Source organism: Pseudorca crassidens, chromosome 20 (assembly GCF_039906515.1).
Source record: "Pseudorca crassidens isolate mPseCra1 chromosome 20, mPseCra1.hap1, whole genome shotgun sequence".
In the NCBI taxonomy this organism is placed as follows: domain Eukaryota; kingdom Metazoa; phylum Chordata; class Mammalia; order Artiodactyla; family Delphinidae; genus Pseudorca; species Pseudorca crassidens.
The window spans coordinates 22449063-22465311 of record NC_090315.1 but is presented as its reverse complement, the minus strand read 5'-3'; the positions used below and the strand labels follow the sequence as shown (position 1 = coordinate 22465311).

Here is a 16249-nt window from a genome sequence, read left to right as displayed (position 1 = left end):
ACAAGACTTCTGCTCTCAAGGAACTTGTGTCCTAGTTACATTAATATCTTTATTCCAAGCACTAGGCAAAGTGTTAGCACATAGTAGATGCTCAATAAAAGTCGACTGAGCTGAACTAATCTAATTTTGTAGCATTACCATAGCAGAAAGCCAGTAAAGAGATGATTTTTGTGATCAGAGATGTCTACCCAATTCACCATGTGATTAACAGAGTACTACTTCTGAAGTTTTGAGGGAAAATAAACTTTCTAACTAGAGTTCATCTAGTATTATATAGTATTAATTTAATGTCTTCCTGCTTAAAATACAGTTATCACTTCCAATTAGTACATTTAACAAAGGAGCAGGGTGTTAGTAGAAAATGTTTTTCAGGGTGGTATCCCTCATGTCAAGTCGAAAAATTAGCAAAAAGAATATAGGCTGGATATGTCAAATCACTATTGACAGGCTGACTATGGACTTGACATTGATTTAATACACAATTAAAACAAAGGGGAAGAAAAATGGAAAGACCATTCTATTTATATAATAATCAACTCTTAACAAGTACAGAGAGTTTATGTTTTGAAAGCATACCTTTCTTGAAGCCACTCAAGAGAGCTAGTGTTATGAAATAAAACTTCTTAGAGTTTTTTCATAATATCTAGAAGCTGACTGGTGGGGTCAGGGTGATTGACGTCAGTATTGGCCACCAATATCACCACTTCTGAACTCGGTTCAGCCTCAGCTCAAGGACTCAGTCCCCTTGCAGATGGAGGAGGCTATATAACTAGTTTTGGCCAATGACATGTGATCAGCGATCTGTTTCCTTCCCAAGCTAAGGCTGTGAAAAGTTCATAGGGATTCTTTGCTCACTTTCTTCCTCTGCCACAGAGACTCAGTTGCTGTGTTCTGGGTGATACAGCTACAAGATGGTGAGCCCTCTGTCAATCTGGAGCCCTCTGTCAGTCCTGGAGTGACTGAAATAGAATGAGTCTGATTCACATGAAGCATGAGCAAGCAATAAACTTCTGCTGTGTTAAGGCATGGAGATTTGTTACTATACCATAACACAGCCTTTCCTGATTAAGGTAGTCAGGGAAGGCCCATAAGACTCTGAGTCCAAGTTTCTGAGTAAGAGATAAAATAGATAATGAGTTCCATTAATTTGTCAGTAGTGTCTTTCATATTAAGGATGCTAGCGTGAGGTCTAGCTTTTTAATCACATTTAATCCAGATATCCCATAAGTTTTCCATCAATTGTCCTGTGAAGTTTTTTAAAGTATCGTATTTAACTTTTATCCATAAAGTTCCTGTGCTTTTTACAAATGATCACTTTCCTCAACATCAATTGAATTTCTTAAACTAACCACACATTATTTTCATAAGCATTTTCACTAGAGCAAAACGTTCTGAATTATGAGCAGCATTAATTGAACGACATGTGCAGTTGTGAACAAAGAAGGGAGATGCTTCTGCAACTGCCCTGTCTCTAGAAAGTGGACCTTGTAGAAGCAGAAGCATTCCTAATTATTTTGATTTTTTTTTCCACATTGGAAAAAGACCTTAACCTTGAAGGGCTGGTAGAATATGAGAATTGTCATTTCTTATTTAAAGCTTTAGATAGTTAGTGACAGTTTTGAAGTCACTGTCTTTGCTCTTGTTTACCTTAATGGATTGTTAGGTAGGGCACACAGTGTGTTGTGTTTAATATTTTAATGCCTGTCTTCTTTCTTTCTACCTATCCAAAGCTAACACTCACAGTCCTACTCGACTCCGAGCTCCTCAGGAAATCTCCCCTGAACACACCAGCTGGAACGGTTCCTTTGCTTTTCCAAAATCTTATGTAAATTCATACCATTTATTTGGCATTGCTTGTAGAGAGTTTTACAGAATTCAAAAGCTGGAAAGGACCTAAGAATCATTCAACACAATCCTCTCATTTTGCAAATGAGGAAAGTAAAGTCCAGAGCAATTATATAATTTAGTTAAGTCACATAGTTAGAGACACATTGGAAGCTATAAACCCAGTTCGCCCAATTCCCAGTGCAGTCCATTCCTTCGTGCCACAAGTGCCTTCACATTAACTATCTGGTAGCGTTGGTTACCTTTTCCAGAGAACAGATCATCTCACCAATAGTATATCTTGAGTTCAGGGAACTCTTTCACTTTGTTACTTCAGTTTGTAGCTTAATTTATACACATTTTATATACTCTTTGGTAGACTAACTGGTTGCGTTTTAGGGAGTCACAGGCAAGACCAGGAGTCCGAACCCGATCCCCAGCAGCCGGCCAGGGAGGCTTAATAGGGGTCGCAGGTACGGTCAGGAAACCTCAAGGAGAGAGAACGCCGAAAACGAAGTGGCGCAGTCGTCAGCCGAAGATTGGCCGGCGGCTCCGTCGCTCCGCGGAGGGCGCCGGGGGGCGGGGCCGGGCGGCCCTGGGCGGGGCGGTGGCTCGGGCCCTCCTGGCAGCACGCGGCGGTGCCCCGTCCCCTCGCGCCACGGGCCTCCCGGCGCAGTGCAAGTCCCAGTCCCGCGCCTCCGCCCCCTCGCCCCCTCGCTCCTTCCCGCCCTCTCCGCTGCGCCGGCCGAGTCGGCTTCCCCTCGGTCTCTCATGAATATTGAGCGGCCCCTGTTGTATTTCCCGAGCTTCATTGCGGAAGCCGAGGCTCGCCATATTGTGCGGCGGCGCCGGCAGCTGCGGCGACTTGTACCAGAGTCTCGCTCCGGCCGCGGCTAGCGGAGCCGGGGACTGGGGCAGGAGCCGGTGAGCGGGGCGGGCGGGGTGGCGAGGGGCGCGGAAGCGGCGGGCTCGGCCACGCGTTAGCTCGGCGTGGCTGCGGGAGGCTGACGGCCGCCCCGGGGCCAGGGGCGGGGTGTGTTCGCGGGGGTGTGAGGGGAGATGGCGCTGCCACCCCCGTCCGCTCTCGGGGCGGGGATGGCGGGGGAGGCGGCTTCTCATTGTTCCCGTTTCTTCGAGGGTCTTGGCGGGGGTGGGGAGTCCGCCTTGGGTAGGACCCCGTGGGCGAATCTCGGGGATTCCTTCCTTCGTGCGAACCTCTCGCTCCTCTGCGAGGAGGCCGGGGCTGCGGTGCGGCCCCCTCGCCTCCCGGGGCGGGAGCCCCAGCCTCTCCACGTCCGCTCTCCGGGGGCGAACCGCGTGGGATGCAGGGTTTTCCTCCCCGGGCTTCCCCCTCGCAGCCGGGTGTGTGTGTCCGCACTGTGGAGGGTGAGGTAGGGGCGCTTTGTGCAAATAGCCCGCTTTCCCCCGGGGTGCTGGAGTCCCTTCCCCTCTTTTTACCTTTAAAAGCTATCATGGCTGAGTAAAATCTCAGTTGGTCTTGGGACATGAATCCGCCTTCTCTCCAGATTGCCACCTTTCCTGATTAAAGCATCTTTCCTGTTTACTGATGCTTGCTTCTCAGTTTTTGGCTTTGAGTGGCTAACAGCCAAACCTGAGCTGGGTAACAATTTTACCAACATTTTTTAAACTTAGAGATTCCACAGAAAAATCAAGGTATCAGTTTTCTTGAAAAAACTCAGAGGATTTGACATTGGGTTCTTTAGTACTTGCTGTCTCTTTTAAACAAAGTGTGTACTCCCCGACTTAGCTCTGCCTGCCCTGGCCTCTTTTAGTCCTGAATGATGCCTGTCTGACTTTGGGAAGCATGGTAGTAACACCTTCCCCACTCCTACACACACCTAAGTTGGGGAGCAGGAAAAAAAAAAAGCTCCTTGCCTTTGCTGTTCTCCACTGGAGTCTTAGCAACTTGGTGGAAGTTTCAGGACAGGCTCTGGAAGCATGGTGGTTGCCTCCCTTAACTGAGCAGTTAGGTAGAAGAAGGAACGCACTGACTACTCAGTGTGCTGTCACCAGGAAAATCCCATCTACTACCCTCAGCCTTAGATCACCAGCCCTGTGGTTTAAGTGGAAGAAAGTGTCAGTGGCAGGGAGGGTAAGGAGAGCCCAGTCTGTGCCTAGTAACAACTTCTTCTTCAAATAGTCAAGAATTTGAAGGTGAATGCAAACGTTATTCAAATGAAATGACTCCTAAAGCAATTTTCATAGACTATTAGATCAGAACCTCTTACTTATATAGTCTGCCCAGAATAATTGGGACTATTTGGATCTTTTGGGAGTGGATGATGACACACCACTGATGCCTCTGGAGTTAACAAAGTGAGTGTCGTCTTTGGGGGTACAGGCCAGCTCTGAGGTAACAAACAAGATCATCTGGCAGGCTTTTGTTTGCAGGAGAGAAATGTGTCTTGCCCCATGACAGAGAGCACCCCCAGTCTCACATGAGGAGCTAGAATTGCTGGTGTCCTTTAACTGATCACCACCCCTGATAGGCCGTCCCAAGCCAAGAATATGCTTTGTGAAAGGCAGGTCCAAAACAAAGCAGTGAAGTCATTGATGTGTTTGTATTCTCACTCTCCCTCCCAGGGCCCAGTAACTGCCAGTGTCCCAGCCTTATGGGGCCTGGCTCTCATCCAACTGTTAGCTAATCAGAGCTAACATAATGCCAAAATTTTAGATAAGTGGAGACCCAGACTTTTAAATGAAATGCCAATTTGTAACTGGGCTACAAATGCAATTAGTTAGAAGGTAGGAGAAAGAGGGGACAGTTCTCCCCCTAACAAGCATGTGTCAAGGCATCCTCCCAAATATTTCTAAGAAAATCTGGTGAGTAAAATGTTCCCTCCTCAGTTTACTAGAAGGGTGCCTTGCCTCCAAATAAGTTCTGTCCCCAACTGTCCGAGGTCTTGAAATTCTAGCAGTGGGTTCAGGGCATCCCACAAGAGGAACAATGACTCCACTGTGGCATGGACCTCATGGTCCCTCCTGTGTTACATTTGACCTATTTCACTCTGTATACTACCACATGCACTTGGCTTCTGTCAAAATTTGAGTTTGTAACTCTGAACTTGGCCTTGGATAACTGAGTGTGTTCATCCGCAAGTGAAGAAGCCCCAAAGGACATTCTGCAGGACCACAGCTCCATCATAGGATAGACCTGTTTCACAGATGGTTCTTCAGTTCAGAGGTACCCCACCTCTGTGTTTCATCCCATCCTGGGCACTGTTCCTGCTCATTCTCCAGTGGCAGGCCTTTGGCCCTCTGAAGCCTGTTCTCCAGACATTCTACTGAGAAGTCATTTCTCCCCATTGGAGATTTCTTCATTCAAATGAACCACTGATTTCAGAAGGAAGACAAATACTCCTTTCAAAGGGGGTTTGGAATCATGGAGGTAGGTCTCTTTCCCAATTTTCTAGGCCCATCTCTTGCCATTAGTGGAGATGATTTTCAAGTTGCTTTTACCCCAAGTGTGGTACTTGGCCATGCAGGAATTCCTCCAGACAAGACTATGGAGGGCAAGGTAGAGACCTCACACAGGGTTTCACTGGCATCACAAACAGGGCTTTGAAGAGTCATTTGACCTGGGCTGCTTATGACTGTATATACCCTGGTATAAGATAAGGATAATAATATCTGCTTTAGAGTGTCATAGTGAGCATTAAATGGGGTAACATCTGTAAAGCTCTTAGTGCTTAATAAGGAACATCTGCATCTGGTTGTTGCAGTTGTTATTTTTATGTCAGTCAAGGTTCTTCAGTTGTAAGCAACAGAATTCAACCCTGGTTAACCTAAGCAAAAGTGAAATATAACAGAAGGAGCTCACCAAATCAAAGGGCCATCCAGACAAACAGGCACAAAGGAGACAGAAATGGTGGCCACTCCAAAGACCCAGGCAGACAGAGATAATTGGCAGCTTTCAAGCCTAACCACTCCATCCATTCTTGCCTCACTCCACTAGAGAGTCAAAGTCCCAAGAGAAAAACCAATTGGGCTAGCTTTGGTCACATGGAGTGAGGGTGGCAGGGTGCTTTGATTGACAGTCCCAGTGAGACTTAATACAGTGGAACAGAGGTAATTTCCCAAAGGACAAAAATAATATTTTTAACTAGGAGAAGAGGATGTGGATACCATACTGAAATCGACAGATGTCTGATACAAACCACACTTGACCTTTGCAGAAGTTCATTGTCTTTCGCTTTTCCTATAACCAGGTGATACAGGCAGGGAGCCCAGGGCCATGATCATCAGCTTCCGTTCCTTGAGAAGCAATCCTTCCTGCCCACTGCTCTGTGGTTCTCAATCACCTTAGCCCCAGAGCCTGCCCAGCTGGATTGAGCAGGATCAGGTCACCCAGTTCTCTGTGGCAGGGATGTCACAATCCTTCAGAGCATTGGGCCCAGATGATAGCACACATTCTGGAGTAATTTAACACCAGCTTGGCTTTCATGCTCTTATTAAGGAGCTTTATCTTAAATATTTGAGGTGTGATTCTGCTGCCTCATGAATATGCTGATGAAGAATTTCACACCTGTTGGAACCTTGGCTCATTTGTTGGTGGAATCTGAAATAGCACCTTTATGCAAAATGGTAAAATTCTTATTATGGCCTAATGAATAAAGTCTATATGATCCAGCTGTAGCAATTCCCCTTACCTTTCCGGGGAAACTCATCCCAATGGTATTTGGGGGATCAGGGATGCTGCTTCATGGCTTAATTTTAAGATGTTTTGAAAGACAATATCTGCAGCAATAAAATGCTCAAACACATCTGAGATGTGTTTTGTCTCCTGCCCTAATTATACTACTAAGTAAATAGTATTTGTTTCTCTGCACTGTAAAATTAAATATCTTTCTGAATACCCCTCTCCTGCCTTGATGAGGAGGGAGATACTCCCTTGATGAGGACAGCACTTCTGACGAGAAAAAGGGGAAAACAGAGAAGAGCATTAACTATCCACACACAATAATGTGAGAATTGCTTCCTAGTTTCCAAACATGGTCTCTATGTGTGGTATTCCCTTTCTCATTGCCTGTCTCAATCCCCTTTGTCTGGGGAAACTGCCTCTCACATTTGTGCTGTTTAGGGTCTCTGTAAATTTTAGGTCTCAAGGGAATCACTGTGCACTCATCCACAGAGGGTGCCTTGGGGATTATCCTCATAAACAATGCTAAGTCTTGGCACCCAGGAACTGAATCATCCTGTAATTTCTAGAGAAATTGTGAGAACAAGGATGTTTCTATCACACTTCCCACCACATCCCCAGTGCCCAAAGCAGTGCCCAGCCCATAGCAGGTGTGCAGGTATGTTCACATTAATCTCAAAAGGCACTGATCCTGGAAACCAGGTGAGAATCAACTTTTACATCTTGATGGTTGAGTTCCAGGTCTGCCCCAACTTACCAGCTGGTTTGGAGCAAATTGCATTCCCCATCCATTCAATGGGGATATTCTCAAAGGAAGGAGGCTGTGAGTTATTTTTGTTAAATTATCTGTCTGGACCTCAGTTTCTCCATCCCCAAAAGAGGGGTGTATTACAAGATAACCCTAAAAGCCCATCCACCTCAGACACTGTGAACTAAATAAAAGGTCCTTTGTACACAGACCTAGAAAACCCTCAAGATGAAAAGATAATCAAGTTCAACAGCCTCAACCCTCCCTCACTGCTGTCTGGCTGCAGGCTCTTCTATGTCCAACTGGCAGCAGAACACATGCCCTGCATGCCACCAGCCCTGCCCACCAATCTCCTCTGTGCTCACGCCACAGCACAGCTGAGAGCAAAATCCAGCTGCAAAGTGCCAGACATGACGAACTTATTAGCAACATTTGGCCCATAGGTAAGGTGATTTTGTGTGTTCTTCCATTCACCATGCCCTCAGTGCCCTGGTAGGTGGGAGGTAGCAAAGCTGCCATGCTCGGAAGCAGCTTCCCTGTGTCCACTTCAGAGCTCACTTGGCAGTACTTGAAATGTCTTGGCATTTGCCCTTAAAGATTCCCAGGAAGCAGCGTGACGCACATGCAGCTCTGTTGGGCATGCTACATTGCTTATGACAGAACAGGAATGCACGCCGCTGACCACAAAAGGGAGCTCTCCACCCAGCTCCAGGTTGACTGTGATAAAAGCCCCCTTGCCTTTCTGATGCCAAGTGGGTGCACTGCTTCTGTGTCATCCTGAGCTGGGGCCAAAGGCCCTTGGTAAGTATCATTCAATGTCTCACGTGGAAGAATGTGCCCAGCCCCTAGGGCAGGAACCATAAGGGGCAAGCCTGGGGCAGAGAGGTGGGCTCAGTAAATACTTTCTGAGAAAAATGGACCACAGAGGCAATCAAGTTTGGAATTTGGGGCGGACATCTCCAAGTGTTCCTCTTCCTTCCCACAGGCTCAATTCTGGCCTTAATGACTCCCAGGGAAGAAGAAGTTCTGGTCGTGGCTACCTCAGAATTGTCACATGGAGAAGTAATTTTTGTAACACTTATACCCACTCTGAAGCTTTGCCAAGCCCTGCCCTGGTGTTTGATTCAGACGTTCCTGTCCTCACATACGATCATCGTAACAGTCACCTTCAGCCCAGGTGCTGCTTGAGCAGCCCTTTCTCTTTTGGGGTACATCCTTCTCTCCTTTGAGAGGGAAGAGGAATAAATGCTGAGAGAATCACTATCCCCCTCTCTCTCCAGGGGTTTTCCACCCACTGCCCACACAGAAGTTGTCTGTGGCTGGCCCTCGATGGAGTGTCAGGAGAGGCAATCTCTTCCCTCCCCATACAATCCCTAATTCTCAGAATCCTGGAGCAGATTCAATCAACTAAGTTCTCAGTGACAAAATTCAAAATGAACAGAATTAAGTGAAAAATTCCCATTGACCCCAGTCAAAACACTGCATCTCCTTTCATTCCTCCTCCCTCAAGGCCATTTTCCCTCAACTTCTCTCTACATGAATCCCCCACCTTCATCCTTTCCCAGGTCCTCTACCCTCTGTTCTAGACTTGAGCTTCTCCCTGTATGGTACCGGCATGGCACCAGGCGTGGCTTATTTCCCCTGGCATTTTCCACTGCTGGCTAGAGAAGGCACAGGATGACCTGCTAGTCTGGGTTGCTCTCTGCCTTGTTTTGTTTTGGTCTGTTTCTCTTTGGTTGTTCTTGAGTATCTACAATAAATGCGTCACATCTTATATTGCAAAGACAATCTGCAAATGCCTTCAGTGGATTGACATAAGATATTCTTATCCTCATTGGGTTTCACATTTTTCTACATGTCTTATGAGCAGAGTCAAGAACCACTGACTGGGTTCTGAATAATCTTAAAAAGAGTGACTAAAGTGAACAGCCTTGGAAGACATAATATCTCCCTCTGGAACAAAGATTAGGTTTGCTTACTGCCCATTATGAAAGATCCAGTTTCTCTAAGCTCAGGGTTCTCCCATAACTCACCTCCGAGTATGCAGATGTCACCTGGCTTTTTTTACATCACCCTGTGGGAACTGGGGCTCAGAAAAATGGCACAAGGAAATGCTGATACCTGGGTCACTGCTGTTGCTGTAATAAAGTTCTTGGTCTCTGATCCAGGACCTCTCCCTGCAGTGACATTCCTTACTTTGCTCCGAATCTCTCTCTAGTCCTCACACCCTCTACCAGGATTAGCCCACCCAGGATATGCTTTTAAGGCCTTTTCCAGTGTATGCCTTTAAGGAAGAGTGGCCACAGCCCCTCTGTCTTAGTCAGTTTGGGCTTCTATAACAACATCCCACAGACCAGATAGCTTATAAACAACAAAAACTTATTTCTTACAATACTGGTGGCTGGGAAGTCCAAGATCAAGGTGCTAGCAGATTTGGTATCTGGTGAGGGCCTGCTTCCATGTTAATAGAGGGTGTCTTCTCCTTGTGTCTTCACCTGGTAATGGGGGACAAAGAAACTCTGGGGGGTCTTTTTATAGAGGCACTAATCCCATTCATGAGGGCTCCACCTCATGACCGAAGCACCTCCCAAAGGTCCCATCTACTGTACCATCACCTTTGGGGTTAGGATTACAACATATAGTTTTGGGGGGAGACACAAACATTCAGTCTATAGCGTTCTTCTACCACCAGGCTGGTTGTCTCCCCAGAGCTATTAGCATTTTGCCTGGGGCTCTCTGACAATTGCAGTTCTGTGGTTCAACTGCAAAAGAGTAGGACATGGGACAGCAAAGTTTTGATTGAAGGAAGGGTCTTGAGTAAAAGCAATGTCCCACCTGGAGAAAGCAGGCCTGGTACAGCACCTGGCGGTCAGGAGTAGGGCTGAGCTGGAATAGAGGTGAACTCCCAGAAGGTGAAATGGGAGAACTCTGAGATTTGCAGGTTCAAAAATATCCGTATGCCTATGCCTTTAGGACATTTATTGCTCCTAAAGACACACAGGAGCAATATCTAATTGAGGCACTCACTTACTGTCACCCCCAAATGGAGAAGGGGCTCTCCCAGGCCCTCTCACAGCTGTCTCCAGCACTCAACGCTCCAGACCCATCCAGAGCACCTGGTACTGGTCTGGGCTGAGTCTGAGAGATGGGAGAAAGGCAGTAAAGCTGAGTTTAACACACAGGTGCACAGTACAGTGCAAGAACTTCACAGTGCAGTAGAGCAAGAGGCTGTCAGAGAAGAGAATGGATCCTAGGAGGGAGGAAGAGAAATCAGGGAAGGCTGCATGACAGAGGCAACATCTGATCCTGAAGTAGAAGGAGGAGGCCCTGCAAGGGGACTAGCATCCATCCAAACAAGTGTAGGAGCCAAATATCCACCTTCAGAAGAAGCACTTTCTACCTTGGCTCAGGGACTCCCCCTGAGCCCACAGACCCCCTCCTAGCAGCTGTGCATATCTCCATTCAGCAGCTACCTGTGGAATGTCCACTAAGCTTCAGGCACTGAGCTAGGCACTGGGGTTTTTACATGTTATCAAGCATATGGGGTCCCTGCTGCCATGGAGAAGACAGACAAACAAGCAAAAAGTCAATTAGAATTTTGGGTTGGAAGAGGTTATATAGGAAATAATAAAGCAAGGGGTGTGTTTGAGAGCTGGTGGTCAGGAAGGCCTCACTGGGGACGGGGTGTTGGAATGTAACCTGATCCATGAGAGGAAACCACCTCGGTGTGAGGATCTGGGGAAGGATGAGTCTGGGCCAAGGCAGAGCATCAAGTACAACAGTCCCAGGTATGGCACAAATGGAAACAGTAAAGACGTGTGCACACACACATATCCGTCGCCCCACCCAACCTGTCGTGAGGCTGGAGTGGATGGGGGAGTGGCAAGTTTAATGTCAGAGGTGTGGAGAGCACCTTGAAAACAGACAGGATGGGTTGTGCGTGACGCCGGGTGTGCCTTGCCCACAGTGGACTCTTCCCTTCCCTTCCCTTTCCTTCCCTTCCCTTCCCTTCCCTTCCCTCCCCTTCAAGTCCAGTCTGGAGCTAGAATGGCTGGCCCAGAGCTCTCAGCATGGAACAGGATCTTTGCTCTCTGGGGAAGGCTGGGAGCCAAAGGAGCTCTGATCCCTTTCAGGGAAGCATTTTCCGGACTCTTCTATCCCCTTGTGGCCAAGACCCGCCCCCCACCTCATCCCCCAGATCCCCCCCCTTCCAACCCTTCAAGGCATTGATGTTGAGGGTTATCTCTCCATCCAACCTTCAGTGATCTGCAGAGCTTGCTAAGTGGTCCTGATGCAGACCTGACCCACAAAGATGAAAGCCAAAGTGATCCGTGAAACAGCGTTATTGTGCCTCCAGGTGGGGTTCATAGTACCTCTCTGTGTGCAGGCATCTCTGGATGAACCTATCCTCAGCAATGTCAATCACATCCCATTCCTCTGTAAACGGGGCCAATGGGATATGTAGAAAATTTGTGTGGTTTAAGTAGGATTACCTTAAGTAAACCATTTTCCACGTCTTGGTTTACCATTGAGAGGTTGAGCCCTGATGAGGATATGTGATCATGATGGAAGTTCTTGCCCCATTCGGGATTTGAATTAATTAATGAGGCCAGACGCTAATGGTCACTTGGGGCCCAGCAGGCAGAGGTGCTGCCAGGTGCAGGATTGGCTAAATGAGGCTTTCAGGAGCTGCTGTGCTGGGCTCACAACCAGGGCTTGCCCTCCTCATTAAGGTAGTGGGAATGGAGCCCAGCAGAGACTCTGAGCCCCAGTTCAACAGTTCTCCTGATGCACAGAGGACAGGGATTCCCCAAGATTCCTTTCTTTCCAGCTTTTCCCCACCAAAAGAAGTGCTTCTAAATACAGAATTAATCTTTGGAGCAGAGGAGTGACACAGAGAGAACCACCATGTGGAGACTAGGAGGGGGCACTGCCAAGTCTGCCCAGAACCATGGAACCTGCACTTCTCCAGGGGGGTTCACCCTCCACCTCCAGACTTTCCCTGAGCCTTACTGCTGGCTTTGGGTCTGCTTGAGTCTCTTAGAAAAAGGACTCTGGGAACACTGAGAGGACCTGGGGGTAGGGGAAGTGAGGTCATGGACACTAAGAGTCTAAGTGAAAAGCTGGTCACCAGCTTTGTATGCTTTACCCAGACTGCAGTATTTTAAATTTTGGGCAGCACACACACACACACACACACACACACAGTCAGAAGAGTTTACATAAAAACCCAGGTTTCTGGCTTCATTTAGAAGATCAAAAAATGTGGCCACCTTGAGCCCATATTCTCTCATGGTGACAAGGAATTCATCTAGCCACCTGTGGGCCAGCTTCCCTTATTTATCTCACCAACCCGGTCCCTGTGAACACCTGAGTCAGTGGACCTCATCTTCTAGACAGTGAGGTTATGTCAAAGAGGACTGGACTCAGAGCACCCAGGACCCCAAGGCAGAGCATGTGACCTGCTCAGATAGCCGAGAAGGGGCTATGCCAATGGGGAGGAGTCTCTTCCAAACAGCTAGGGGAGTGGCATTTGTGCTGGATTTCTCAGATGGGCTAAAAGGGCTAGAGGAGGCATTCCAGCAGGGGAATGGCAGACATGGGGATGGGGAAAGCTGGGGACTTTCATGAGAGCTGACCACAGTGATGTCAAATCCCAGGGACATAGCGAGGTTCCCAAACCTCTTTCCTGCGCACAATTCAACACACCACAGACATCCCCCAGCTGACATAGTTCAAGTAGCCTCTGGTCTCAAGTGGGGTCTGGACCAGAAACAGTATCCCATCACCACACAAGGATGCTCTCTTCTGCCCTGAGAGCCTCAGCAACCTCTCACCCTCTCAAGAAAGGAAGGAACGCCTACCAGCCCTTGACAATGCTGGGGTGTGCTAGGGCATGTGGACAGTAGGCAGGGTTAACACTCCAGAGAGACTCAAGTTCATATTTTGTTAATAATGCAGATGTCATGGAGGAAATAAAGACAGGCAGGTTCGTGCCTCCACAGCCAAACCACGCTCAGAAGCCCATTGAGATCTTGGCTCCCCTCCTGCTCTTCCTAACTCTCATGTCCACATTCTACCTCTTCCAGGAAGTCCCAGCCATTGATAGACCAGCAGGCCTGGGGTGCGTGCGCGCGTGTGGGTGCGAGTGCATGCACGCATATACACACACACACTTATACCCCTGCAATCCTCAGAAGCCTTGTGCATTATTCAGTGCAGTCCCCACAGCCACGTTTTAGGCCCATATGGTCTCCAGAGTGTTTCCAAAGCAACATATTTTGGAGCGGAATGACAAGACCAGAAGAGTTGGGGAAATTGGTGCTTTAAAACAACCCTGTTGAGATAAAATTTAAGGGTGGAAGAAATACAGTATTTTGAAAACATGAAAATAAACATTCTGCAGAGCCTGGGTATATGTGAAGCTGTGCAGTGCGGTTTGTGAAAGCTGCTCTGTTGCAGAAGAAGTCTAATAATTTTTAATAGTCTTGTAAATCTCCCTTATAAGATGCAGTTACTGTAAACATTTCTTTATATTTTTTTCCTGTATTTATGTAGTGCTGTTAGAAGTTATTAAACGGGAATGATTTTCACTGATAACTCTCTCATTCTGAAGGAGTTGCCAAATGACTCAGACTGGAGATGGTAAGAAGCAAAAAGTCCCCGACAGGGTCAGATGGATGAGGCTGCTCCGGAAATCTTCCTTCTGAACTGAAGGCAAATTTCTTGACTCCCCAGGCCTCTGTCTCCCCAATTATAAAATAAAAAGTGATCATTCCTGCAGTTCATTTACTTTGTAGCATATATTAGCACCTACTACATGGTTCCAGGCATTGTACTATGCCCCAGGAATACAATGACAAAGAAAGAGAACCACCACCCCTGCTTTCACAGGGCTTCTGGTCCAAAGGCAGACAGAGGTATTAATCGAAGGATCGATTTACATTTTTTACAGAAAATGTAAAATTATAAATGTGAAACTGCCTTAAAGGAAAGATATACAGTTTACTGGGGGTTTCTCAGAGGGAGATCTGGCTTGGCCCAGTCTGCAAGGGTGTAGGAAGCTTCTCCTAGGAAGAAACCCTTGAGCTGACATCTATGAGATGTATAAAAGTAGAGTCAAATAGGCTAAGGGGGAGGGAAAAGTATTTTGAGAGCAGGAAGAGCATATGCAAGGTCCATGTGTGGGAGGAAGAGTAGGATGTAACCCCACAGGTGGTGAATGTAGCAGGAGTGGAGGCTGGAGACAAAGGCAAAAGCCCAGCCATGAAAGGCCTTGGAGGCCAGGGTAACAGATGTGTCTTTATCCCAATGTCAGGGGAGAAAGCTTGGAGGGTTTGTAAGCAGGGTGAGGAGGGATGCTATACACATATGTGCTTTGGAAGTAATCACTCCAGCTGCAGTATTGTATAGAGACTGAAGGGAGTGCAGAGCACAAGCAGGTGGACAAGCAAGGAAGTTACTACATGGCTGGGACATAGGGTGGATTAAGGAGGGGAGAGGAAGTATCAAGGAGGGCCCTTCTGCTTATGAGCTGTACAGTTGGATGGAGGGTGGTGCCATTCATCAAAATGGAAACAATGGGAAAGTACCAGGTTTGAGGGGTGAAGGTCATGAGTTTGGTTTTGGACCATTAAATTTGGGGTGTTTGTGAAAGAGATTTTAAATTGGCTCTGTACTCAGGTGTGGAGCACAGAGGAAAGATCTAGGATGGAGATATGAATGTGTAAGGAGGGTAATTGAAGCCATGAGCTTGCATGCAATTGTTAAGAGATGATATAATAGTAAGATAATAGAAATGGATCAATCTCTATAAAGTCCACATTAATGAAGTGGTTCTCCACTTTGGTTGCAAGTAGTCATGTAAAGAGCTTCAGAAATGCTGGTGCCTGGGTTCCACCTACAGAGATTATGAATTTAATTATGAATTTATGATTGAATTGGTCTGGGGTGTGACCTGAGCCTCTGAATTTTTAAAAGCTTCCCAGGTAGTTCTACTGTGTGGCCAAACTACTGACTTAACAGCTGGGAAGAGGAAAATAAGCTGCAAAGGAAACAGAAAGTATCAATATCATCCAGAGAAATAGGAAAATCAAGCGAGAAGGAGGAGGGTCAGCTGTGCCAAGTGCTGCCGCTTGTCAGTAGGATCAGAACTGAAAGTGCCCTCTGGATTTAGCAACATGAAGGTCACTGGAAACATTGGTGAGAATCATTCACCATCTTCTTCCATGGCCTCTCAGGAGCTGACATGATATGGCCGCCACACTGCTCAGGCTTTATAAAGATAAAGCAGGTGGCATCCAGCATCCAGGATTTGCAATGAGTCGAGTCAAGGGTGGTGGGGACTACTTGCTACCCTGCATATGTATTGTTACAACCTCTGTGGAGGGCAGTTTGTTGATGTCTATCAAAATTATAAGTGCATATACCAGGAATTCCACTTGTAGGAATCACAGCACAATGACAAAGGCACAAGGTTTTCATTGAAACAGTGCTTATGACAGCAACAGATTGGAAATCATGTAAATTCCCATCAACAGGGTCTACTATAACTGTAGTAGGAATACAGCCACCCATGTGTACTGCCAAGGAACAATCTCCAAGATGCAGGGAGTGAAGACAAGCACAAGAACAGTGTGTACAGCAGTGAGCTAACGCTTGTCATACAAAAGGGGGTTATAGATACTATTCGTTTGTATCTACTTTCTCTGCAAGGACACTTGGAACAGGTGACATTACTGGGTGCTAGGTGACTAGAGGATGGAATGAGAGAGAGAATTTTCACTGTGTTTGTTACCTTTTAACCTTTTGAATTTTAAACCATTGAAACTTGTTGAAAATAAAACTGTGATGGGAATGGCATTTCCCTGAGAAGAACAGGGTAGGGTGAGGCTGTATTCTGAGGTGTAATCGGAGTGGACTCTTTCAGGTACCACACTGGTCACTACGTGGCTTCTAAAATGCATATAAGGGTGTCGAAGCTTTTGGTGGTTTTGTTTCATTGTTTGTTTTAGGTC

The 16249-nt window shown here is 46.9% G+C and overlaps 1 long non-coding RNA gene across 1 annotated transcript; it reads left to right on the top strand.

Moving 5' to 3' along the window:
* The first annotated feature begins 2846 nt into the window (after positions 1-2846).
* LOC137214585 (uncharacterized) lies at positions 2847-9028 on the top strand. The gene is made up of 2 exons (XR_010938945.1): positions 2847-5233; positions 8218-9028. It is a non-coding gene; the product is annotated as an uncharacterized lncRNA (long non-coding RNA).
* The last annotated feature ends 7221 nt before the right edge of the window (positions 9029-16249 follow it).